This window comes from Paramormyrops kingsleyae, chromosome 7 (genome assembly GCF_048594095.1).
Source record: "Paramormyrops kingsleyae isolate MSU_618 chromosome 7, PKINGS_0.4, whole genome shotgun sequence".
Taxonomy (NCBI): Eukaryota; Metazoa; Chordata; class Actinopteri; order Osteoglossiformes; family Mormyridae; genus Paramormyrops; species Paramormyrops kingsleyae.
Window position 1 is genome coordinate 28,437,986 of NC_132803.1, and position 17,404 is coordinate 28,455,389.

Consider the following 17,404-nt stretch of genomic DNA (forward strand, 5'->3'; position numbering starts at 1 on the left):
CCGGTATTTCACCGTCAGGTTAGAGCGGGTCTTCCACGTTCAGACCTTCTGCTGAGTCGTAAATTATGTCAGATACTACCGCTCAGATTCGTTTGATCTCCTTGCGAAGGCTTCACCGACATGACACCAAGAAGCAGAAGTGCATCCCTCCCTAGGCTGTCATTTACTCCTCTCACTTGAGGAGTGTGAAGGGGCAGGGCGCAGGTGGGGGGGGGGATTTTAACTCATTAACACAAAATGCTGCAAGAAACTCTCAAATAATTCTTTGAACCAGGCATTGCCGGAATCAAGCTCAAATACCCAGATTTTGATGGCAGTAATACCTTTCAATTACTGCATAAAATTCCTCATTTAAAAAATTAATTTTACAAAAACAGAAAAGCTAGTAGTGTAAAACACATCTACAGATCCCAGAGGCCAAAACAGAGGCCCGAACAGAGGCCCAAACAGAGTCACAAACAGGGGCCCAAACAGAGTCACAAACAGAGGCCCAAACAGAGTCACAAGCAGAGGCACAAACAGAGTCACAAACAGAGGCCCAAACAGAATCACAAGCAGAGGCCCAAACAGAGTCACAAACAGGGGCCCAAACAGAGTCACAAACAGAGGCCCAAACAGAGTCACAAACAGAGGCCCAAACAGAGGCCCAAACAGAGTCACAAACAGAGGCCCAAACAGAGGCCCAAACAGAGGCCCAAACAGAGCCACAAAGTCTGGCAATAAAACGGCTTTTCTTTCCACTTCAGAACTCCCTGCCCGTGAGAAACACTTCTGAACCCAGATGTCAAAGAGCACTTCAGCACCGCAGGCCAGCCAGTGGTCTAATTTGGCCCGAAAATCCCGCTGTGGCTCGGCAGCACAATGAGGACAGAGAACGCTGGATGTGTGTGCCATCTATGGAGGGCTCTGCTGCTTTAACTGCCATTCTACCCTTTGCAGGCGTAGTCTGGTTCCTATTTTGCCTCTTGTTCATTCGTCGTAGGAAAGATAATTAATCTGATGGCCGTCGCCTTCATCCAACGCGGCCCCCGCTCACCAGGTGAACATCATAAACCCTCTGGGTACAGTCTGCCATTTCTCTACCTCCTCTCCTTCTTCATGTCACTCCCTGGGCAAACCTTTGATCCCCGTGCCTCCGTCAGTGTTCCCCATAAAGGCCTCCTTGCACAGGACACTTTTAGAGCAAGGCAGTTTCAGACCAGACATCCCAGAATTCCAGAGGCCGACGGATGAAAATGAAAAAAAGTTGAAGCCGCCCAGACGTCCATGGTTTATTAGGACACCGCCGGTAAGGTTGGGGCCAGACGAATAAAATAGACCCGCGGTATTTCATGGACCCCCCCATCCCCGCCACCCCCACTTGCTGAGACCAGGGTTTGTAAAGCACAGCCTCTCCCCAAACTTAATTTTGCCAGCAGAGGAAACTAGACATATTTCACGCACCGTGTTTTATATTCCCCCTCCAATGGAGACAACAGGGTACATTTACCCACAATCCCCGGCATTTTATGCGAGGCCTGGTTTCACATAAGATGCCATTTGTTTTGTGGCTGAAGTTAGTGGGGGTTCCACGAGATCCGGCACTTCAGCCGGGACAGCGTGGTGTTGTCACGGTAACAGACACCACCCCCAACTAAGGAGGGACATTATCGTCCGACGGACCCCAGCACCGCGGACAGGATGAAATAAGGAAGTCGCTGTGTTTATAGGTCACGGTTATTCTGACACCAAATGAGTGATAAAACCATCGGCTGGCCATCGCGCACAGATCAGTGAGTCTGTTTTATGGAGTGCTCAGAGTGAGTGGAGTGAGGCGTACATCAGCGTGTCGCTCGTTTGCGGGGCTCCTGCACGGGTCAGCGAGCCACAAGGTCACGCCTCAGAACTGTGGCATTTTCTAACGGTGGGACATTTTTAAACGAAGCCCTAAATCTACACCAAGAAATAACAGACATCCCTCAGAGGGCACGTGTGCGTATGTCTGCCTCCCTTTTCCCACCTCTTCCGACCTTTTTGTATATCATACTGGGGCAGGCGGGAGTTCCCATCAACTGGAAAATGATCCCACCGGGGTCATAGAATCCTAACAAAGTCCGTGCAGCCTCAAAGAAAGCGGACATAGTTTAAAATCGTTTAACTGCCGGGCTGGACCTAAACCACGATCACATATTAAATTTAGCCTCGCAGCATGCGGGGGGAAAAGCCGCCCCCACATTTTGTGTTTATGTTCCTTCTGTAAGCTGCTTGCTTCTCTTCCCCCACTGAAATTTGCTCATCACACAACATTAGCTACCTTCAAACTAAAAAGTTCACATCTAAAGGTCCATCAAAATTCTCTCCTACCCCTTGGATTCCAAACGGCATGCCTGCCACCTTCTCAGAGTAAGAGGACGGTCATAAGGTGGAGGGAATCGCGGGCGAATCCCGCAGCAGATTCCTGGCAGCCCCCCTGACATTCCTGCATGTGGTTTCCAGTAACACGTGACGCTGGGATTTAAGGTCAACGAGGCCGCCACTCTGTTACGTCCTGATGGCACTTTTCTCCCACTTAGGGCCAGCGCAAGATCCTCTCCCTGTTTTATCACCGCACACCGGAAGCACCCCCACAGATAAACGTCACTTTTACGGCACGTAACTTTGGTCTGCTGTGTTTTAAGAAGCATTTCCTCCATCTCCGATGCTCCACCTACGTCAGGGATCTGACACAAAAGCCTCGCCGTGTCGGGACGTCCGCAGAGCAGCGCCCGTCCTTCTGCCAGTTTAATTCCCTCATCGGATCTTGTCGGAAAGTTATCCTACACACTCCAGGAACACAAACAGCGCTGGCAAGCCCCCTACTGTTACCAAAAAAAGAAAAATACAGCAGAAAAATGAGAAGCAGGCCTCTATGTCTTCCTCACGCTGGTCAGGGAGGTTGCATTACATTGAGGCCTTCCCTCTCTCGCTTATCTCTCTGCCATCTCTCAGCGGGAATCCCCCCCCCCCCCCCGCCCATTCCATCAGACACTGCTTCTGGACCCTAAGGCTATGTCACAGGGTTTCAGGGAGCCATGGGGGGGGGATCTGTGGTCTAAAAGCAAAGCCCAAATAAATCTCACACCCTCCGCAGGACGCCGCCTCAGCCGTACAAAGCCGCTGTAGAGTGGCGACGTGAAGCAGCCCCCACCCCCCCGACACGCATCCACCCAACGCCGTCAGTGACACCTCCATCTCCATCACACGGACTGCGCTGGAACAACAAGCTAAGCTAAGATTACAGCTAAGATGAACTGTACAGCCAGTTCAGAGACAGTATTGCCAAGCGTTTCCTTTATCCAAGAGTCATTGTAACTTTTTTAGCTATTCATATTTTCCACAAGAATCAAGCAGAGCGATCCGTGCTGTTCTCCTGCTGTCCTGGATGAAGACACATTTTGAAGCTCTACCCTGATTGGTGCTGCTCTGACTCTTGGGATCACAAGGAGACGCCTCAGACTAATGAGGGGAAGGAAGCGTTACGCCGCTAAGCACAGAAAAACGGCCTCACGCACGACGTGTAACACATCCTTCAAGATTAGACCTGCATTTCTGCCCAAATCTGTGATGTCCCCCAGTGGTGGAGCCCAAAGGGAATTTTATCCCCAACCCTCACTGGGACATGCAAGCTGACTAAGACAGGACAAGTTAAAAGTGATTTTTTGAAATCGAAACCCGTGGAGGTTCAGGTCTCCAGCTAAGCTACCACATGACCTTCTTGAGGTAACGACTGAGACAGCAAGCGACCCCAACTGCAGTTTCAGGCATCAGTCAGGAGCTTAATTAAAAAGCCCCCCCCCCCCCCCCCAAAACGATGGCGTTTGGTATGGTACGCTCCTCGACCGGCTCATTCCTGTTCTATATCACAAGCAGCCAGCAGAAAGCAGAACTGATAGTGCACGAGTGCCTGGCCCACATGCTGTGTGGAGCTTCTAGTCACTGTTACAAGAAAAATGCCTTCTGCCCGAACACAGAGAGGGCACAATTAATCTGATTACGGACACGAAGTTGGAAACATGTGTTGCAACATGTGGGGTGCAGATGTCTGTTGGGGGGGGGGGGGGTTATAGGTGGGAGCGGCCCAGGAGCCATGGGTACAACCCCCCCCCCCCATCGGGGTGACAGTGGCAACTTCCTCGCCAAAATCGACAGGCCGGCTCACCACTGAAGGTTTTTCAGAAGGTTGGATTGAAGGCACATTGCCACAAATCAGTGGAATACGATCAGGAATGAATAAAAAGTGCCTTTATTCCAAGGAATCGGCCTCTGGCCTTAACGACTCCTTCAGAACATTCTGGAAGTCTTGCTCTGCGCTCGTCTGACAGAAACCTGGCAGGGTCCCCATCCATGCGGCTGAAGCATCTGAACAGCAGCCATTTCGGCTGAGCCCCGATTCTTCCTGAAGATGCTCCGTCGGGCTGTTTCAGAAGCTCCCTGCTGGCTGGTGCCGCGTCCCGGAGTCCCACTCGGCAGAATCCTCTAGTCCTCCGCCTAACACAACGCCCTCCTGCAGCCTTTAGGAAAACTTTTAGGGGAAATATGACAAACCCAACTGCCAGTAAATGGCTACTGTTCCATCAGCCACTGTATTATAGACTTTTATTTTATTATAAACTTTTAATTTATACTGCGTTTCACAATTTATATCCACACCTTGGGATTTGAACCCACAACCTTTACACTATTAGTGAAATGTTCTACTAGTTGGGTTACAAGAATCATATCAGGGCTGGGTCACCTTTCCCAGCTTCATTACCTTCTCCACCCTCATAGGGACACCCAGGTCTGACCCCCCCCACCCCCCCCCAAAAAGCCACCGACACAAACACGTGCCGCACAGACATGGCAGGTCTCGCGCCCAGGTGATGCTGCAGCCGCACGTCTCGGGGTAAATCGCAGAGCGTGCTCACACCAACACTCCACTTGGGTGAGACAGGAGTGTGTGTGCACGAGGTCAGGGTCCTTGGGGGTGCAGCTGAATGGGTACGGGGGGGGTAGGAAAAACCAGATACTGAGGAAATTTTAATCTATATGTCAAAGCCATTATAAACCATGAAAAAACACTAATCCCATAGGGGTCTAATTTGGTACAAGGTCTAATTTTAATACTGGTGCAGTTAAGGTCTAAGCCAGAGTCTAATCAGCAGATTTAATAAACAGATTCTGTGATATCAGCATCAGCTGCAGGTTTAGACGATGCCAGTCGGTACCAAAGCAGAGGCTTCACATAAATGTGTAATGGGCTGACTCTGGTGGGCTCCAGGAATCCAGATCCAACTCACATAGACCTGTGACTCATAATGGGCTTTAAAAATAATTCGGGGCCCCCAGACAATGGAGAGCAAGAAGCAACAGTACAGTTTGGAGTTAAAAAGTAAAAAGACAATGGAGAGCAAGAAGCAACAGTACAGTTTGGAGTTAAAAAGTAAAAAAAAAAAAAAAACTCTAGAATGGAAAATGACAAACACCAATCTTCTGCCCAAGCCGGGTGATGAATCTGCAGGTCTGGGATTTAAGTGTGAACATGTGTCTGTGTGGGTGTTTCGGGTGGACAGACCGCTTTGCACACGTCGTATTTAGGCATGAATGATGGGCGACACTCAGGGGGTATGTGTAACCCCTCTCCCTAGGCGGCGGTACGCAGTCGGGGTTCACCCTGCGCCGGCTCTCCAGCTAGGATCACAACGCTAGCCTGCAACTCGAGTTTCAGGACCCTGCCGTGGACGCCCGTATCGCCTTACCGCGCGGCCCTGCCGTGCCCGCCACGGGGCCCCGAGGGGCCACCTGGGGCCGGCGTGTGGCCGACGCCACACCCAGGGGGGGTGGCGGTATGCACATACTGGGGAGAATTCCTCCCCCCTCTCGCCCCTTCCTCTCGGATAATGTCTACAACACACACGAAAGTAAAGGGCTGATGTTTCGTCAAATACATGACCTCACTCCAGAAAAGGGTGCCGGCCCTTTAAGACAGGGGACTCCGGCATGTAAAAACCACGAGCCGAATAGAACAAGCAGGACAAACAAACTCCAGATGAATGAGGGAGGATTTAACAGCTACAAGCCATCAGGTGTTACTTCAGGACAGCGAGGTCAGCTGGGCGTCTCGCCATTCAGGTGGGTGGCAGTCTCTACAGAAGGACCCTCCAGCCCCCGTACCTTTGATCTTGCCCACTTCACACCAGCCAATCAGAATGCCAAGCATGTGTTTCCCGCAGCAGGGCACCCTGAGTCCGGCCCCTCCCCAAAAAGATGCCTCTGGGGGTGCCCCCACCCTCCGTTCCTAAGACGCATATCATATTCCACACGCTTCCTACAGATCTCACAGCCCAGCGCCAGGGGCCGGGGAGCCTCGTCCCAAACGTAACAGGGGGCTTTGAGGTGAACAGGGTGCCCTCCCACTGCCCGTGGGGGGCAAACCAACTTTAGGGTCGATTTGGTCATATGAATGCAGACACAGAAAGAGGTGGCAGAAACAGCTTTGGGGGTTCGAGCCACTCCCGACCAGTTTGGCCCGCGGCATGGAGGGGGGGTCCACAAGAAAGCAGCGAGCAAACACTGGTGTATTGACGAGCTACGGGGGGGGGGACAGGGGGTGCCTTTTCAAATTTAGCTCTCAGTCTCTTTATTGAAACTGATATTATGACAGCAGCAGACCTTCCTTGGTGTAAACAGGAAAGAGAGCAGAGAAAAACAGTGAGAGTAACCCTCCGTAAAGAAAACTCAAAAAAAGCAAAATGTAACATAAATTATACAGATTAAGGTACAAACAGTAAGAACCAAAAAATGATCAGATCCATTTCAAAACATCCACTAAGCTAGGCTTGTCAAGAAATAATGTTTTGGGTTGTCAAGCAGAAAGTGCCCTGACCTGGTGAGGCAGTAAACACCCCCCCACGCCCCCAGTCATTCCAGCTAAATCACAGCCTGCAGCACAACACGCTCCGGACCGAAAAGGAAGCGATCAGTAAATTAGCAGAATAAACACAAGATTCCAAATTTACAGCCCCCCTGTCCTCTTTCCGATCGTGTTTCTCCGTCACCGCGTCTGATTGGTGAACTGTGCTTTCACAGACTGACATGGAGACTGAAAAAGTAAAGCCATTAGAAATGGGTGGAACAGGACAAGAGCACCACCCCCCAAGACAGCAGCCAATCAGCAAAGCCAGTGCGGGCCCCTTGTCTCCACTGTCCATCGCTGTTAGCGGCTCGCTAACCTGCCTCGCTAGCCTGCTTCATTAGCCTGCCTCGCTAGCCTGCTTCACTAGCCTGCCTCGCTAGCCTGTCTTGCCGTGCCTTCCCTGTCTCCTCCCTGGTGCCTGAACCTCTCCTCTCTGTCTCTCCACACAGACTGGTCCACAGCAGGCGTGTGGAACTTTGGCGCTGTGCTAGCGATGTGGTGAGGGGGCTTCTCTGGGGGGGGGGGACAGAGGTCGAGGCTCTGAAACTCAATCTGCAAAGTCTACCCCTGGGTTATTTCTCCTGAATGTCCAGCAGACAGCTGGGGGGGCTCATGAGCCCAAATATTGTTCTTTTCGTTACTTATCTCACCCACCTCACACCCCTCATCGTGCTTTGAGGGGATAAAGCATATTTAGAGTTCCTGGAAGCCCACAGAGTCGGGACTCAGGATTCACCCCCGGATGCATGTCCGGCGCCCCTTTGATGCATGGACTGGCAGCTCCCCTCCGCATCTCCCCACCCCAACGCAAAACACACTGTTTTCTTTTTCTCTAACGGCACAACGCCACGCTGGGAGTCACCATTGCTTTCACTGATTTGTGACCTGTCAGGATAAGGAGACTAGAGGGTCTGGGGGCTCCTGTTTTTCACGTCCTCGCCCCTCATCCCGGCCGCCCCCTCTGAGGCAGGGGGAAGCACATCAGGCTGGAATTATGCAGACATCTGAGAGAGATACGGCCATACCTGGGGCAGGACGCGGGCCAACAGAAGTTATATTGTCAAGACCAAATAAACACAGACTGACAATCAATGTTACTCACAAGTGAAAATACTCACAAAAAACATATTCCTCTTACAAATGTCAATCATGGATATTATCATGATAATTTAGAGAACGTATGAGTCTAAAATGATGCTACTTTCACCAAAATCAATTTCAAAAGTTTTATTTGTTATTTATTATAAGTGAGTGATTTGTGAGGGTTAAATTTTTTAACCCCTCGGGCTCAGGATAAGCACCACGTTCAGGGGACGAGGAGGCAGGCTGGGTGTGAGGAGATGATTGGTTTGGTTATCGTTTACTGGTGGAGGGGCTGAGCCCACCTGCACCCCCCCCCCCCCCCCCCATACACACACAGAGTCCTGAGTCCCGATCCACATTAGTTCTGACTGAGGGGAAGGTGATTGCAGACAGCTAGGGGACGACTTTGTGGGGCTCGCTTAAAATAATGAGATTTGTTTCAGTGCATCAGATCTTCAGTATAACAGACTTCCACATAGTTGGACAAGTAAATAAAGCCCCCCCGACCGAGGACTGTGGGCTGGGGACTGGATTACCAGAGGGGTGCGAATAAAAGAATTTAAGCTTTAAAGCTGGCAGAGGTTTTGGGGCCGGGGGGGGGGGGAGGGGTGTTCGGCAGGGGCAAAATGTTGGGTTCCAATGGGAGAGCTGCTGATTCTAATTTGATCATAAGGCTGCAGCTCCTGGAAGATTCCAGAAAACCGAACACAAAAAGAAAAAAAGCACATGACCTTGGGGACCCCCCCCAATCAAGTTTCTTGAAAGTTCTATTAGGTCATTGGTTTGGCTTTCATGCCGTTTTACACCCAATTATTATGCTACCAGTTACCATGCGGGGGCAGAACCAGGCCGCACTTCTGTCTCCTCACCCTACTACCAGAAATATCAGTTACTCACCCGAAATCACCCCCCTCCCTCAAAGACTCAACCTGTGAGGCATCGCCTTTGGGCCTACAAAGAAATCCTTTTAATAGACCCCGTGAAAATTACAAAGCATATTTCTAAGATAAGCATGCAAGCAAATCACAAAAATAAACTGTCGAGATGGATCAGGATAGAGATTTATGTTCCTTTGATCTCTGATGCGGTCGATCAAGGGGAGGAACACCGATCGGGCTCTAGGGTACGATTCAAGCGCAATTATCACCGTCTTCATACGAGGATCTTAGCGAAGCGACTCGAACCGGCCTCGACCTGCCAGACCTACAGAAATCAGCACCGGCTGATCGACACTGTGAGATTTTATCAGATGCTACTCAAACGTGTCACATGACAAGGTCCGTGCTAAATAGCTATCTCACGGTCACATGACGAGGGAGGTGAGCTGAGGGGAGTTACATGGGGGCGGTGGGGGTGAATTATTGAACCCCATCCTGTTTCACACCACCCTTCATCTTTTTTGTGCTCGACACAACTAAGGGGATTAGGGCCCCAGACTTCCGTCGAACCCCCGTCCGGCACAAAGGGCCCGGAGCTTAGTGTCATCGTCCCTTATAAAAGTGCAAGTCTCTGTCAGACAGCCCATGCGGAAATACGGCTGTTTTGTGAGCTAATCTCATTATCAGATGAAATCAGATGAAGAGTGAAAGGGGGGGTGGGCGGCCGGAGACTAACCCCCCCACCACCTCCTCTTTTTTTGTCCCTTGACACCCCCTCCAGCTCAGACACCGCATTCCTAAGCAGCCGTCTCAGTCCAACCAAACTGTTACTCTGGCAAAAGAGATTCGACCCCCATTACTGCAAAAAATAATGAAAATCACAGAAAGGAGCTGATGTCTTTCCTCACCTCGCTGAGAGCCGGACTGTGCCTGTGGTAAGGGACCGGTAGGGGTTCGGAGGTGGGGGGGTTGGATCGCCGGGGCCCCTCTGCCACCCGCACCTCATGCTGCGGTAGAATGTGTGGCCTGAGTGTCAGAGCGGGTCGGGCGAGAGTGTGGCGGCACTTGTCATGCCAGCGATAGCCTGGGTATGGGGGCGGTGGTCAACCTGTCACCCCCAGCTCCATTCCTCACTCAGCCTCTAGCGGCCCAAGGTGGGGCCGGGGTGGGGCGGGAGGGGTGCGGGGGTTGTGAACTGGAGCGTTTTACCAGTTCAGGCTTCCCCCAACTGCCAGCTGCTACGGGCAACGACAACTCTGCCTGCGGCCCCCTGGTGGCCAGTCTGTCCAGGGTCCTCAGCTAATGCTGAACTACAAACCAATATCCAGTAACAGGAGGTGGAGTCCACAGGGAAACACACTGGTGGACGGGAGGAGCCAAATCCACTTCTGACACACACACAAGGTACAGGAGGTGGACGATGAGAGAGAAGGTTTGGGGTTTTCTGCACCTAGTGATTATCTGGGAACGGGCGGGAAGCTGGGAGATACTGTGGCAAGACGCCAAGCTCGGCCTCCTGGCCGATAAAAATTATGCCTCAGATTGGTCCAGCTGCCCCATCTCTGGAGAACATGACCTTCCAACCTAAATTAGCAGGTTAAACAGGCCGGGCATGTGGCTCGGGGCCTAACCCTGCTCCCTGAAGGTTGTTGGCTCAATTCCCAAAAGGGTCCTAAATGCTGTAGCCTTGGACAAGGTATTTAACCTGGTTATATACAAGTTATATACAAAGTTAAAAGCGAGAGTTTAAGATGAGAGTGTCTTGCATGTGATCCAACAACAACAGGGTCATTTCAGATTGTACTGCCTTTCCACAAGCGGGCTGAGGTCTGAAAGTAAAGCAGCATTGAGTTCAAACAGGGCTGTCCCTACCGGCATGGCTGTGTTCAGAACACACACATGCTTATTATCGGCTTGTACGATGCAAACAGGCCAGGTGGCTGGATGTGAGGGAAGGAGCCAGTTCGCTTCGCAGTGTCCCAGTAGTCTTTTGGAATTTCTCGTCACACACACCCTCCAAACTGCACGAAAGAGGCCGGCAGTACACTGGCTCATTCCCAAGCACGCTCAGGATGTTTTTTCATCCAAGCCCTAAAGCGCTCACCATGAAGGCAGAGGGGGCCACAAAAAAAAATTAAAACGCTAAAACGGCACTGGATCGGGAAGGGGGTGGGAGTGAAATGACGCAGGTATGTCGACAGCTGGGTCGGGTCCCTCAATGCAGAACGGAGGTTCCCAAAAGGAAATGGGTTCGAATCCCAGAGGGACAATTTAGGCCGTAGCTGTACTACAGATATTGAGCCGTCCTGGGGAGCTGAATGATCTAACCCTCCATAACCACCAGGACAGGGACGAGGACGGGGACACACACTATGAGCTGAATAATAAACACAAAAACATCCTTCTGGGATATAAAAAAAAAAACTGCATCACATCCCCCAGTGCAAAACGCAGCCCCTATGGACTGTCTGGCCATTCGTTAGCTGTATAAACAATAATGTCTAAGCTAATATGATCTTGTAGAGGACCCCCTTCCAGGCAGCCTGTAAGAATGAAATCCAGCTACGCCGCTTAGCCTTAGATTAAACCCGACATCAGACTCCTTTTTAATTTCCCTCTTTCTCAGCTGGTTTAACTTGGTGCTAAGAAGTTAGGAGGAAGTAGAAGAAAAACCGTTACAATCTGTCCCCCCCCCCCACCCCCGTCCCACCATCCCCACCACTGGTCAAGCTTCAGCAAACATCAGAGTTGAAAGTGTTTGCCGTACCCCCCCCCCCCCCCCGAATCACCACCACCACCTCCAAAAAAAAACACACTAGTGAAGGATGATTTGGACCGCATGACAAAAAAACTGACCCGGTACGAGGCAAATACGCTTAACAAAAGGCCGTCCCTGTAAGGCACACACGGCACCTCCGTATGCGGAGCCCCTGCCAGCAGATTGCATCGTGGGAATTCAGCCGGGAGTGGGTGTATCTGTTTGGAGGGGGGCGGGGGGGGTGCATGGTGATCTTAAAAACATACAGTCCGCAAGGAAGGATTTCGCCCCAAAGCATCAGCATTTCTGTGCCCACCCACAGGCCCGGAGCACAATTAATTAAAAAACAACAGAACACAAGACCCACCCCCCCCCCCCCTAACAGCCAAGTGGGATCCCAAAAGACTGTCCCTGTACGAGTCTAGATGCGATAACATGGCTGTGCTCCTTCTGACTTTCTGTGACGAGGTTCTGTCCATTTAAAGGGCACATGATTCTGGGCTTTCCATCACTGTCTTGGGAACCAATAAAATACCTGACAGGAAGTGGATTTAACCAATCAGTGGCTGACAGTACACTCCTATCATTATCGTCTAATCACATCAGCAACATTCATCTGCAGTCTGAACTATGCTCGATATGATGTTAATTTACGGAGGAGGGACGACGGCCAGCCTTCAGGGACATACATATACAAACTACAATTAGGCCCTTAATGCAAAAATCCATCGATCCATATTATTTTTGACAGTTCTGATAGGTTGAGTGTGACTCTAACAAATCATTAATTAAAGTGTATAGCAGTGGATTTCCAATCAATAGAATGACATTTAAATTCCATGTAGACAGGAGAACTTTCGCGAGAAACTGAGCCAGGGCCTGATTTTCTGTCAACCAAGAAATATTTTCAAAGGAAATACCTAAAGGGGGGGTGGCCTCCCTGATCTTCGCAGGCAAGACCCCGTCCCTCCGGCAGGCAGTCCTAGGGTGTTTCCCTGCCTGGGCAAATCTCGTCCTTCCCTGGCCTTTTCCCCCAAACCAGTGGAGACGAGACTCCTCACAGGGGAAGCACGCTAATCGACAGAGTTTCAATTGAAGTGATTTAAGCACAAAGCGGGTGTAAATGCAATTTGCAAGTGTGACATAGACAGCATTAGATACACACACACACACACACATATATATATATATATATATAGAGAGAGAGAGACACACACACACACACACACTCCATCATTCATTTCCACGGTGAAAACTCTAATCCTAACATGACGACCTTAACCCCTACCCAACCCTAAACTTAATCATAAGTAACCAAACTAAATACGAGACTTTTGGCATTTTAACTTTTTTGATTGCATTCACAGATCTTTGTGGGGACCCGAAAAATGGTCCTCGCAAAGTCAAACATTTGGTCCCCACAATGTAATATAAACCTAATCCACACACACACACACACACACACACACACACACATATATAGATATGTGTGTGTGTGTGTACATATATATTCTTGTAGATTAATAACTACTGGCTCAGGTATACAACAACCATCAACTTGCAGCAGTAACCTTCAAATCACATTATATCCTTAACCGCTATGCCACCCATGGGTAGTTTACTCCTGGAAAATAACATTTTTCCTCTGTGTCACTGATAGAAGATCTGACCTCAAACTAATGTCTGGCCTCATGCTACTGTGATGCAACACTGAATTGGTCGTAAAATCACAGCTGCATATATATACACACACACACACACACACACACACACATATATACACACACACACACAGATATATATATTCACACATACACACACACATAATTATACACACATACACACACACACATACACACACACATATATACACACATACACACACACATAATTATACACACATACACACATACATATACACACACACACATACACACACACATATATACACACATACACATTTAACTCATATAACAATAATATGCCAGCAACAGGAAAAACTGGATGAATCGTTTTGCCGCAACCTACAATGAAAAAGGAAGAAGGGGAATATTTACTTCCCCGCCACGGTCCCGGGTTTGACTGTGCCAATCCCTCTCAAGCTGGGACAGCTCAGAACTAGCATTTCCCTACCTGTTTGTCTATGGAAACCTCTAGAAGCTCCCTGTGCTTGTGACATTAACCCATTCCTGCTCATTGTTGTGCTGAAACATGAAATATATTTCATATGACTCTTCTTTCTATAATCAAACCACTAAATATTTACTTATTTCCATAATTAGTGCTGTTCAATTGTTCCAGAAAACTATTAATATTCGTCTGCTCGTCTACACAGTAAAACTGGCTGTTACTGACAGCGAACAAAAAGAGCACAAAAAACAGAGACTGGCTTTGCTGGAATCAGCCTCTTTTTTACGAAGTTCGTGTATTAATGTGACCAAAAAAACAGGTCAACCCAGACATACGCATGGACACACACACATGTGCAGCAGCGTATTGGAATTTCCCATCGTTGTAGATGCACATGTGTGATCGTCTGGGGCATACCTAGAAATTCTGGGCACCCTGACAAAATTTTACATATAATTTTATGTACCAAAAGGCCCCTGTCTAGGGCTGGGCCCTCAGAATCTGCCAGCGCCCCCCCTGCCACCAAGAGCTGCTGTGATCTTAGGATATTATGTGTCAAACACCTTGGGAGATGTCCCCTTTGATCAGCTGACCGCATAATCAGCAAGTACAATATCAAACCAAGGCCAGGACACAGAGACCTGTTGTGCCAGAAGGAGGCTTGGGCGTGTCCCATCGACGACGCCCACTGATTTTGGAGCATGAAACCACCTTCCAGTAAGCCCGATTGTGATTGGTGGAAAGGGTGTACCTCTTCCATTGTGATTTACCATAAAGGTTAATTATAGACCTCAGTCACAGTTGGATTTGGAAATGAGATGTCCCACCACACCCATCGTGGCCAGAAGCTTCACTTGCAGCCAACAACTTTTCTAAGGCTGGCTAACAGAAGCTCAATGAGTGTCAAAAAAAGCGACTTAAAAAGGCGTTAATTACACTGAAGGGTCTATCACCAGCAGGGAGACACGCCTTCGAGGAAAACGGTGTTTGACACCCAGTCTGACAGTCACCCGAATGTCCATGGGAGCTGAGCCCAGCCTGATCTGCCGCCTGCGGAGGTCACACACACACACACACACACACACACACACACACACACACACACACACACACACACACACACACGTGCGCGCAAGCCTCAGGGCTGGGGGGTTAGGGATTGCATGACAGGGTGATGAAGAGTTTGATGTCGATGACAATCAAAATAAAAAATAAAAAGAAGAAAAAGAGAGCCAGCAAGGCAGAATGCAGCTTTCTTCATGTGTCCTAACATTAGAATATTATCAAAAAATTTACTGCTGAAATTATGCTGATGAATTGCATTATAAATATTATTATATAACATAGAATTAAATTCTCACCCTGTTATATACATTGTATTCCTCTGAATTCAATGTATGCTTTCTTTATATAGGTAAAACAATATAGTTCATAAATTTATGCCAAAGTGATAGTAGTATGGGTGTTTTCCTAAAAGAACTGGTTACAAATCGTGACTGGTTTAATTGATTTGTCTCCTCGGGGACATCTTCTTACAAATACTAATTAATATTCATTGATAGAAATCGTGAATTATAGTAAGAGGCATTTCAATGAGAGAGTTTTTTAATTTCTTGACTTGTGATACTGTCTGTTATCTAATTTTAAAAAAAAATCCCCAGAGCCCAATACAGCCTATTGTCAGGCCAGCTTTGATATTATGCACAAGTTCTTTAAACATCCCTCGCACGCACACACACACACAGACAGGCGACAGTCCCGGCAAGGAACCACCAACAGAAGAGTCGCAAGTCAAACATGAAACCCTCGGCAACACTTGCCGGGACAATATTTGCCCCTTGCCGGCCTGCGCTGGCGTTTCCCAGGCGCTGGAATTCCATCCCCAAGCTATGAAATTCACATTGTCACTGCTGACTGCTTACGATCATGTCGGGGAAGCCGGCTGAATGCCGAACACCAAAAAAAGTGATGCAAACCAATAGATGTTGCTCTTTGTTTGGTGCCAAGCCTCTGGCCGCGAGTGATAATGTCCCAGGGACTGAAGTAGCAATGTTTAAACCCCTGACACAAAAAGCCCCTAAAAGTTAGTGACAAGCATATAGAGGACTCACGCTGCGAGATTCAGTGTGAGACAACGCACAGTCCGCAATTTTTGCCCACACTGTCTGCAAGGAGAATTAAACGGCACCCCCGCAACAAAAAGCGTGCTTATGACTAACTCATGAACTACTGTTGATATTATAATCTAGCGTCTCTCCATTCTAAATGGAATGGTAGTCATTTAAAAATATGGTTTATATACACGCGCGATATTTTTCTAGTTTTTTTTTTTTATTTTTTTTTATTTATTTTTTTGCCCAGCCCCTTTAATAACGGTTGGCCCGGTGATCCTTCAGAGGTTTGCTCCAACGAACCGTTAAAATGAGATCATGGGCATCGGTTCCCCATCTGATGTCCTGCTTGAATTGGCTTTGCATATCACTCAAGTCCGCCGTGCGACTTCCCAGCACCGGACACGACTCGCCCCCGGCGCCTGCTTCTCTCCCGCGCTCCGGCCTCGCCGCTTCGCCTCAGACCGACGCTTTCCGGCGCGGCTCGCGTCTCTCCTTCGGGCAAAGTGGATTTTTTAATATGCGTAAACGTCTACGGATTAACAGAGGGTCAGTAAACGAGCGGGGACAAACAGATCTTTATGATGAACTAAATTATCAAAAAACAGATGATTAAATATTCACAAATCATGTAAACTTCTAAATTTCATATTTTAAAATAGTCGGTCTGGATATCTACATTTTAAATCAAATAAATGTGTTATTTTAATGCAATAAATAAAACAATAAATATTAAAAATAGTAAAGTTCTAATAACATTCATTCAAACACTAAACAACGGTGTTCTTGCTTTCTGTAAAATATTTTTTCTGTGTTTCAGAGAAATTATGTATTTCTTTTTCTGTTTAAGGTTGCGTCAAACAATCGACAAGTTGGATAATTATGTTTTTTTAACCATAATTTTTACCACGTTTTTTACCAGAACAGAATAAAATTAGTAATTAATTAGCTACATTACAGATAAGTAAAGCTTTTATTTCATTGCATATAGACCTATAATTTTCATTTGTTTTTTTTGTTACTGCTCCAGCCAAGTTTTGCAATTTCAGTCCTTTATAGTGTTAATTGATGATTTAATTAAATAAGTAATCGAGTTATTTTTATGTATTAATTACATACTGTCATTAAATATTTGATTCTGTATATAAACCTGTGATCTTTAAAATATATTCCACTGGACATTTTTGAAAAATCTAATTTTTGCCTTTCGAAAACGAAATGTACTGATGTTTCCTTTACCTAGAAATTAAACTATTTCTATACATTCAATTATAATCGTGCATTTTTCATGTAGACTCATGGATTCATGCACACACCCGCGCGCGCACCTTAATCTCGGCGATAAAAGACTGCAGTTCCGGTATCATCTACGCCAAGTTAGTAGGTCGAAGCGAGCAATCCACTAAAAAGCTGCAGGCATGCCCGATGGGCAACTAAACAAATAAATAGATTAAATACAAATTAAACAATTTATTCATCAACGGATAGTATACTTCTAAGCTTTGAAATTAAATTGGCTTATAAATTATAC

The 17,404-nt window shown here is 47.9% G+C and overlaps 1 protein-coding gene across 4 annotated transcripts in view; it reads right to left on the minus strand.

Annotated features, from left to right (window-relative positions):
* The window catches only part of LOC111833132 (LIM/homeobox protein LMX-1.2-like), a 59,774-nt gene that overhangs the window by 31,818 nt on the left and 10,552 nt on the right, over window positions 1–17,404 (minus strand). The window lies entirely within an intron of this gene.